The sequence below is a fragment of the Mercurialis annua genome, linkage group LG5, assembly GCF_937616625.2.
Source record: "Mercurialis annua linkage group LG5, ddMerAnnu1.2, whole genome shotgun sequence".
Classification (NCBI taxonomy): Eukaryota; Viridiplantae; Streptophyta; class Magnoliopsida; order Malpighiales; family Euphorbiaceae; genus Mercurialis; species Mercurialis annua.
Window position 1 is genome coordinate 49,342,661 of NC_065574.1, and position 11,283 is coordinate 49,353,943.

Sequence of the window (11,283 nt, forward strand, 5' to 3'; positions counted from 1 at the left end):
GTCAAATAGGTTAAATTGATCAAGTATTCAGTGAATGTGAGTAAAGTTACGTTTTACCTGACTTAGGTCTATTCGTATATATACATTGGTAGTCATTGTGATATGTTAGAAGTCTTCTTGCCGTTCGGAGTCCATCTTCTTGTTAAGATGGGTTATCTCCTGTCTTTATCCCTGATTTATTGGGATAGCGAGCTGATCTTCTAAATACTCATACGGTTATCACTAAAATCTGGGTAAGGGACATGCTGGTTAGTCTTTATGTCAGCGACTCGCGTCTTCTAGTCGAATCTTGGTATTATTTTTGGTATGGTATCCATCAATTTTATTCATTTTATTTGGGCAACAAAATTACCACCTCAGATACAACTTTTTCATTGGCTTTTAGCAAGGATAGAATTTCTTCTTATTCTATCTTGGCTAGACGGGGTATAATTTTGCAAGAAAATATGGGTTGTTTGCTTTGTTTGGAGGAGGTGACTTCGACTCATATTATGCTTCATTGTAATTTTGCTTGGCGTACTTGGATGCATATTTATGGTTTGAGTAACAATATCGGCGCTTTACTGTATCTGTTACAGAATTTCTTTAAGCAATTGTCTGGTCTTTGCAAGAAGAAATACATTAAGCTTCGGAATATGATTCGGTTTTTCATCATTTGGCTATTATGGAAATTAAAAAATAGGTGGATTTTCAAGTTCAATACAACCAAAAGCGAAAAAATTATTTTTGATGGCATAAGTTTGGCGGTTCTATTCTACAAGTCCTCTCATTCTAGTTTGTCATATTCTAGCACGGACGTTTTTAGAAGTTTGGATTTTTTTTGTATTTAATTCTAATTGTATTAGTTTCTTTGCCATTCTCATACTGTGAATGAGCTAATACAAATATCAGTTATAAAAAAAATCATAATTAGTTGAACTCTATGTAAGAAGTAATCCATAAGGATTAAAATAAATTAAATAAATAATCCATTATTCTAAAAGCTAAATATGTGAATATATTTTTTTTTTCAAAGGCTAAAACTTTTATTAATAATAATAAAAATTACAGATAAACGATTTCTCAACACATTGAGTGAACTATTCTAAAATAAATGATGAGAACTGTAGAAAATTACAGTCATCGACTAGGGCTTTTCTAACCACCAAGCGGGTCACCTTAAAAAATTAGGCTTGATTTTACCGGAACGTTCTAGAAGAGCCTAATCTCTGAACGTTCTATACTAAGTGATTATTGATCTCGATGGTCCTGCATCGCTTGAGCCACCGTTAAAACAACATCCACAGAAACACCTTCCTCATTAATCAACTCCAAAACTCGAACCGTCTCTGGTTTATAGTTAGAAATCTGTCGTAAGATGGCGACTATAAATGTTTCAGAGATACAAGTCGTTTGCACCCAAAAAACTACTCTTAATTTCGATTAGATCAGATCTAATCTCAATTAAGATATTAGGGTAGAAATTTATTTCTAGATATAGACCAAATTGGCCAAAAAAGAAACTTTATTCAAAACTAAAGATAAAAACTAGAAAAAACTGGATTTTAGAGATTGGGGGGGTGATTTTTGCCAAGAATGGCCAAAAACCACCTCCCAAATAAACAAAAAAAAGAAAACTTACTAGAGTTTGAGAGGTTTTTTAAAATAGAGAGACGGCTAGGGTTTTTCTTAACTGTCTAGAATTATGTGTATATATAGTTAACATGAATTTAATATATAAATCTATGCCTCCTAAATGGCTAATCAAAAACTTCTAACGATAAAATTATTGTAATAACCCGGAAATTTAAGAGTTAAAATATAGCCACGTGTCTAATATTTTATTAGACGGGAGTAGGTAAATTAAATTTAAAGATAAATTTAATTTACAAGTGTCCCTAAATTTTTAATATGGCTATAGGATTGCAAATTTAAATTTTTAGAATTTAAATTTGATTAGTTATATAGTTAACGGAGAGAATATGGATTTATGAATTGGGTGCAGAATAATTCATAAGTCCCTAGCGAATATTTTTGGTGCCAATATTCGCGGAATAATTTAAAAAGGTTATCGTGAAAATTTGATAAAATTTGGAAGCAGAAATTTTATCAAGCGCAGTCAATGCGGACTTAATAAATCGAAAATGATTTATTAAGAATAAAATATAAGTTGGATGGGAATAAAAATAATATTTTTATTCTTTCTATATTTTATTAGATTTTTGGTAAAATTTTCACGAAATTTGGAAATCGTTTCCGTTTGAGCTACGGACGACTAATTAAGAAGCTAGTACTAAACTGCACTTTAACCAATATGTATATATAACCTTAACTTGCACCAAAATTGGCACAGCAACTTCATTTCTTTCACTCAGAAAGAAAGATTGAGCTGCTTAAGCTCTCAGTGCACGCGAAACTTAGGGTTTCGGCCGTTTCGTCTGTTTCTCGATTCTAACTCAATTTCTTCAACGATTACTCAAGTAATCGAGGTAGTATACCCGTATTAAATGTTTATTTTGATATATATCGATATATTTCGAATATATATTCGTTTATAAACGATTACCGTATCGAATCGAACGTAAACGTATTAGTTTTACGTTTCGAACGTGAATATGGATAGATTGGAATGTGTATACGTGTTAGGGGCGGAAAAATGGAGTTAAAGCACGTCGGAAAGCCCGGAAAATTGACTTTTCCGGGGCTGTGCACTCGGGTGCACGAACGTGCACCATTTGGTGCACGAACGTGCACCATGAGAGGGTGCACGAACGTGCACCCAAGGTGCACGAACGTGCACCATCTGGGTTGCACGAACGTGCACCAATTGTGCACGATCGTGCACTGCCCTGGGGTGCACGATCCTGCACCCAAGGTGCACGATCGTGCACCATGCCGAGATGTCGATAAGGGGGGACTTTTCGGGGCTTTTTGCCCTAAGAACTTGACGTAGTTTCGTGGATTCGAAAACGTTTTAAAACAATAACTTCTTTTGGAAGAAAGTGAAATGAGTTCCAAAACAAAACCTAAAGACTTTTAAAAGGAGATTTTAAAAGTAAAGTTAAACGTTTATAATGGACTTTAAAAGAGTTAAAGTCAACGTTTAAACGGTTTTAAAGATTTAGCAATCAGTTTTGCTAAATACTTAGTATATGACCGAGAATTGTTTTGACAATTAGGTCTATACTATAAATGGTTTTCTTTAGGTATTGTGATACCTAAAATAACTTCTAGAGAGAAGTTAGAACGTTTTCTCAAAATGAGAATTTATAATATGGTTTTAAAAGAAAACAGACCATAAGTGTTACGTGTTTATATGATTATATGTTTGACCTAGATCTGGGTTTAAGGACCTAGAAGTTTTATAGGAAACATATATTGATGTGTTTTATCCTGTTTGCTTTGTGTGTTTAGTCCGACCAGCTAGCCAGCAGTCTGACCACAACCACAGGATTAAGTTCCAGACCTAGCGGTGTTTGTGAGTTCATTTGTTTACTTTTGAATATTAGTATTCAATTGTTTTAACTCCATAAATCGCACTAAGTATGAAACTTAGCCAAGGAAGATCCACTGAAACGAGCTATCTATTGGGCAACAATAGGACTGTGTGATCACCGGTGTTAATGAACTAGATGAGAGGTAAATATTATAAGCATACATATTGAGATTAGGTTTTAAGCCAGATGCTTATAAAGCGGCTTAAACCTAATGGGTAGTCCTGAGGTGGCAGTGATTTAAGTTCCGGCCCAGCAACCCTATACAGAGTCAAGATGGCTGTGATACATATGTATACAGCTCATCCTGTATTAAACAAGAGTTGTGCATATGCATTATATATATGATAGCACTATAACGTAATCAGGATTAGGGTTTCATTTGGATCGAGGACTGGTAATATTTTTATATACCGATATTTTGTATATACGCGATTTTGGTATTTAATTGTAAACCTATCTACTCACTCAGAAATATTTATATTTCTGACCCCGTTGTTGTTTATCATTTTCAGGTACCTAGCTACCGGGTCTGGTCGAGCTTCCACCCTTTTCCATCAGGGAAGCTTATCTTGTTGTTATGTAAATAACACTTTAAACTCTTAGCTGCTGCAATAGTGTATATAGGTTTGATATGCCTGTAGCCACGTCATGGTTCCTCTGTCTATATACTCTGATAGGAACCTGACTTTGTCTAGCTCTAATAAGTGGCTACTCAATAGGCATATGGTGTTTTATGGTGTCCCCTACGGGTGGGCCAAGCTTCGCGTCTTTGGTCTGCAAAGACACTGTATGTGGTTTTAGCTGGCCTTACGTTTGTGTGCCTGCTGTGCATGTTTTTAAATATGTTTGATATAACGCTTTGAAAAGGAAAGTGTTCGATATATTTTATTAAACATATTGTTCGGGTGCGCGGTTTGAGACAGGGCTGCCTGCGAGGCAAGGCGCGTGAGCCAAGTCCCTGTACCACCGCACCGGTTTTCAGAAATGCGCGTGGGTCAGAATAACTAGGGTTATTCAACCAGCATTTCTGAAAGCGCGATTTCGCCTATATGAATATTTTCAGAATGTGTTTTCCACGTTAAATGGAAAAATGTTTTAACGGTGTTTTCTGAAAACGGGTCGTACGCGATGTACGATATATATTTATATTTAGGAGGCGAAAAATTTATAGAGGTTTTAGGCTTGCTACGGGTTTCGGAACAACCATTCCCATTCCCTAGCGCCGGTCTCGGCTCGAGTTTCGAGGCGGAAATCGGGTCGTGACAAGTGTGGTATCAGAGCAATGTTTTAGGACTTGAATGTCTGAAGTATTGTTACTGATATATGCTAAGTAGAGGTAGTAGAGGTACTAGAAGTCATAAGAGTTCCTAGTGAACTATTGCAGCAACATAGGATTCGAGTCATGTCTTGATCAGTTGTCAGTTATTGAATACATTCAGCTATAGATAGCAGTTATACATGTGTGTAATATGTATTGATGTTTTGATCAGGAACACATGAGTTGTTCTTGTGTTCGAGATACGTTACAACTGATGGAACATGTGAGATGTTCCTAAGTTATAAACACGTTACAATCATGGAGCGGAATGGTCAGAGCAGATGACCAGTATTCGAGGAGAATGGTTCTGTTAGAACACAGGACAAAGCGAAGATTTCTTCTGAATTTTTGTTCGAGAAAATAGTTAGATTTTCTCTGAATTGTGTTTGATTGTTATATGTTTTGCTTATATGGGTTTAATAGTTGATACCTGTTATATGAAAATGTGATTTTTCTATAACTATTACATACGGTACTTATGCTGAAAATTTCATGTGTTTCAGTATGTCTGGGCCTAGTAGAGCTCATACGCATGTGGGGTCTGATCCACATAATGTACCAGGTTTGCCTGTTATACCTGATACATTTGTTCCCATAGAGGCTGTTGACTCAACATCAGCATGTGACATGGACATATGGGAGGATGCTATTGGAGTAGAGGAATTAGAGAGAATGTTGAATGAAGATATAAACAGTACTGGAAATAGCCATAGCTCTGTGTCTGAATCGACTGCTACGTCAGCTTATCTGGGATTTAAGGTAAAAGAGTTCTTAGCTGAGGTGGACCATCTAAGGAGGGTTCAACAGCAAATAAGACACTCGCCAAATCAGTCGTGGGAATACGTAAGCGAGTGGGAGGTGCAAGAGAACCAAAGTTTGGATAGGTTGAGGGATTATATGGATAAGTATACTAGGGAAGACTTGAATGTGGAGGCATATACTGTTGAGTTTATGCGTTTATGCGAAGAAGTACCTGAGTTAGTTCGTGATGGTGAGGAAGTTGCAAGTAGGTACGTCAAAGGTTTAGGGCCTGAGTTCGAGGAACTTATGGCGGTAAAGTCAGATTCTGTGGCGCATCTGGCTGGGCGCGCGAAGCAGATAGAGAGTAAGTTGAGGAGGAATGATATACCCCTCCAGCCGTACTATTACACCAAACCTGAAGAACCTACTGCTACATTTCCTGGAATAGGAAATTCTGGACCCGCGAGGCACTACAACCCCTATTTTGTTCCGCGAGGGGGAAAGGATAAGGGAAAACTGAAATTCCGCGGAGGGCGAGGTAAAGGCCCGATGATTCGTGAGGCGTTTCCGTCTTCGCGATCATCGTCAGGTAATGTTTAGTTATGTGTTTAATGTTTAAGTTAGTATGTTTATGTGTTTTCAATATCACGTTAGAATTGGAAAACATAAACTACAGATATAAATTATATCCTTAAACAAAAAGAAATACACATATAAGTAAACATTAAAAGTAAATGATAAATGAGAATTGATAAGTTAGGGATGTTAGAAACGTGCATCCTTAAATAGAAATCAATAACTATTGATAATCAATCAAATGATTTGAAGCAATAATAATCCTAAGGTGAGAATAAATTATTAGGATTAAGAAACTTGAAATGTTACGGAGAAGTAGTTTGAAAGAAGCTTACAAAGTGAGTATTACAGTTTTGTTTTAAAAGAATGTATTATTGTGCTCAGATGCATCATGAATGCATATTGCAACAATCACTATAGAAAAAGGAATACTTGAATTCCATATACTTATACAAAAGGATTTTGTTAGGACATGCATCATGTATATTAGTATATCAAAGAGAAAGTGGATTATATAGCAACTCTTTGGGGATGAGAGATGTCATCACCCTGAGCCACAATTGTACAAAAGTTTTAAAATGTGAATTGTTAGATTCACAGTTTTGAAGAGATAAATTTAAAGAAAATCTAGCTGGTATACACATATACTTGTATATGAGGGTGAAATATGTGTATATGCACATATGTTTGAAATAATTAGTTTGAGAAACCATTTGTTTATAAAACAAAATTTTGTGAAATAAATTGTTGAGAAACAATTTGTTTACAAAACAAACTGTATTTGTTTTAAAATGTAAGCATACTCAAACGAAAACTCTGTAATAAAGTCAAGATAGGATACAAGATAGCGAAAATAAGATGTTGCGATTTTTATTGTTCATAACATACAATAAAGATCTGGATTCTAATGTTTCATTCCGAAACATCAGAAATTATTAAGGATTGAGAAAAGTAGGAAGTGAGAATTTACATTCTTACTCTGAAATAGACTGAGATGTAAGTCTAGTGATGGACTTTTATGATAAATAAAAGTTCAAGAATAGATAATAGAAGATAATTGCGATTAAGATAAGAGAGAGTAGGATCTAATTAAACACAACTCGGTTAGTTTGACTTCAAGTAACTGTCGGTGAACAAAGTCATACGCATGTGTTTAATTAAAATGGATCTGAGATTGGTCTTACAGACAGAGCAGATGTCAGTAATAGACATATCTCTTAAATCCAAACGAGTGGTTAGATAAACCAAAACTCATAAGTCTGAGAGGAGTAAACCTCAGCACTTAACTAATAAATAATAACGAATAGTTAAAAGAAAGATGATGAAAAGGAAAATAATTCTCAGAACCAAGTAGTTACACTATTAGTTCTGATTTGAATAAAGAGAGTCGTTGATTATGTTAACGACTGACAGACTTTGTGAAGTCATGTCAAAGAAGGTATTCATTAATAAATAATTATTAATTATTTAATAAATAACAATATACTCAAACAGTATAATAAACCTTGGATTAACATAAGATAAAAATGTTATCAAGGTAGAAAGAGATAAAGAACTAAAAGAGTAAGTTTCAGATGATATCTGGAAACTAACAAAGTGTAGTAAAACCCCAGTAACTAGTAATCGAACCGTTAGATCGGTTTGATATTGGGATAGGATGATCCCAGGACGGTTATCTAAGTTTTAACCGTTGCGATTGATCAACGAAGAGGAATATGATGCTTGAAGAGAGAGGTGATGCTGTGAAACTTGCGTGAATTTTGGCAGTGAGCCAAAAGCGCAAGTGATCACGATAATAAGTGTAAACTTTAGTTAGCTTGGAATTATCAACATAAGCTCCATATATGTATAAAAAGAATTTGAAAACTGTAGTGAGACAGTAATATCAGAAGATAAATTCCGAGAACCGGGCCATATGACTGTGAAGTCTAGGTTGACTGGTAACGGAATATACATGTAACGTACATGTATTTTAAGTGTCGAGCTAGAAATGCATAATGCATGGCCGACTAAAAGTGGAAAAATATTTAATAAACCTTTTGTTTTAATGTGAAAACGGTTTGAAAGTGGAGCTAAAGTTGATAGTCAGTTAATTAAACATGATAGTAACAGCTATAGCACAGTTATGAAAACTGTTAGCTGTGAACAAGGAAGATATGTATATGGAGAAGAAGTTAAGAAGTTTAATTGACATTGGATATCCCGAAAACTAGTAATGGAAGTATAGTTTTGCGATGATTATAAAGGAAGTTACAAGGTGCTCTATAGTGAGATAGTTAGATTATAACCACACCTACACCTACACAACCACATTTAGGCAAGAGAGAAGATCAATTACCCAATCTGTAACAGGAAGTTACTATAGATTGAGGAGTAAATAAAAGGACATTCTATACAAGGTATAGAAATATAAGGAAACTAAAAGATAAGTAGTTAGTTTGTGAAACAGTAATCATAAAACATACTAAAAGTCATCTCAATAATAAGATGAGCCATAAACAAACAACTAAGGTTGAAAAGAAAAGTTAAAGAAAGAAAAAAATAAAATAAATAAAGATATGCGACAAAGGTGGTATACTAAAAGTGTAGTTATCAGAAACTAGCAAAGGTAATCTAGTTTTATGATAACCCTGGAGTAAGTTAAATGGTATTAACTTATACCAACCTATTTAGATCGCTTAGCAAGAAAGAGACTAGAGATTAGTTCTTGGAATGCGTTGTAGGACGCTAAGCTAAGGAGTAAAAGATATTCCATACAAATAATAGGATCAAGAGGAGTATATAAAGTGGATAATCTGTTGCGGAATGGAAGTTCAAACAGATGATAAGAACAACAGCGAGGAAGAGAGATATGATTGAGAACGCCAGACAAGATGGTGCTATGCTTTCCGAAGCATGAAGTGAGATTAAGTATAAGTGGTGTTTGGATTATAAGTGAAAAGTAAGTATATGTAAATTCGAGGACGAATTTATATAAGGGGGAGAGAATGTAATAACCCGGAAATTTAAGAGTTAAAATATAGCCACGTGTCTAATATTTTATTAGACGGGAGTAGGTAAATTAAATTTAAAGATAAATTTAATTTACAAGTGTCCCTAAATTTTTAATATGGCTATAGGATTGCAAATTTAAATTTTTAGAATTTAAATTTGATTAGTTATATAGTTAACGGAGAGAATATGGATTTATGAATTGGGTGCAGAATAATTCATAAGTCCCTAGCGAATATTTTTGGTGCCAATATTCGCGGAATAATTTAAAAAGGTTATCGTGAAAATTTGATAAAATTTGGAAGCAGAAATTTTATCAAGCGCAGTCAATGCGGACTTAATAAATCGAAAATGATTTATTAAGAATAAAATATAAGTCGGATGGGAATAAAAATAATATTTTTATTCTTTCTATATTTTATTAGATTTTTGGTAAAATTTTCACGAAATTTGGAAATCGTTTCCGTTTGAGCTACGGACGACTAATTAAGAAGCTAGTACTAAACTGCACTTTAACCAATATGTATATATAACCTTAACTTGCACCAAAATTGGCACAGCAACTTCATTTCTTTCACTCAGAAAGAAAGATTGAGCTGCTTAAGCTCTCAGTGCACGCGAAACTTAGGGTTTCGGCCGTTTCGTCCGTTTCTCGATTCTAACTCAATTTCTTCAACGATTACTCAAGTAATCGAGGTAGTATACCCGTATTAAATGTTTATTTTGATATATATATCGATATATTTCGAATATATATTCGTTTATAAACGATTACCGTATCGAATCGAACGTAAACGTATTAGTTTTACGTTTCGAACGTGAATATGGATAGATTGGAATGTGTATACGTGTTAGGGGCGGAAAAATGGAGTTAAAGCACGTCGGAAAGCCCGGAAAATTGACTTTTCCGGGGCTGTGCACTCGGGTGCACGAACGTGCACCATTTGGTGCACGAACGTGCACCATGAGAGGGTGCACGAACGTGCACCCAAGGTGCACGAACGTGCACCATCTGGGGTGCACGAACGTGCACCAATTGTGCACGATCGTGCACTGCCCTGGGGTGCACGATCATGCACCCAAGGTGCACGATCGTGCACCATGCCGAGATGTCGATAAGGGGGGACTTTTCGGGGCTTTTTGCCCTAAGAACTTGACGTAGTTTCGTGGATTCGAAAACGTTTTAAAACAATAACTTCTTTTGGAAGAAAGTGAAATGAGTTCCAAAACAAAACCTAAAGACTTTTAAAAGGAGATTTTAAAAGTAAAGTTAAACGTTTATAATGGACTTTAAAAGAGTTAAAGTCAACGTTTAAACGGTTTTAAAGATTTAGCAATCAGTTTTGCTAAATACTTAGTATATGACCGAGAATTGTTTTGACAATTAGGTCTATACTATAAATGGTTTTCTTTAGGTATTGTGATACCTAAAATAACTTCTAGAGAGAAGTTAGAACGTTTTCTCAAAATGAGAATTTATAATATGGTTTTAAAAGAAAACAGACCATAAGTGTTACGTGTTTATATGATTATATGTTTGACCTAGATCTGGGTTTAAGGACCTAGAAGTTTTATAGGAAACATATATTGATGTGTTTTATCCTGTTTGCTTTGTGTGTTTAGTCCGACCAGCTAGCCAGCAGTCTGACCACAACCACAGGATTAAGTTCCAGACCTAGCGGTGTTTGTGAGTTCATTTGTTTACTTTTGAATATTAGTATTCAATTGTTTTAACTCCATAAATCGCACTAAGTATGAAACTTAGCCAAGGAAGATCCACTGAAACGAGCTATCTATTGGGCAACAATAGGACTGTGTGATCACCGGTGTTAATGAACTAGATGAGAGGTAAATATTATAAGCATACATATTGAGATTAGGTTTTAAGCCAGATGCTTATAAAGCGGCTTAAACCTAATGGGTAGTCCTGAGGTGGCAGTGATTTAAGTTCCGGCCCAGCAACCCTATACAGAGTCAAGATGGCTGTGATACATATGTATACAGCTCATCCTGTATTAAACAAGAGTTGTGCATATGCATTATATATATGATAGCACTATAACGTAATCAGGATTAGGGTTTCATTTGGATCGAGGACTGGTAATATTTTTATATACCGATATTTTGTATATACGCGATTTTGGTATTTAATTGTAAACCTATCTACTCACTCAGAAATAT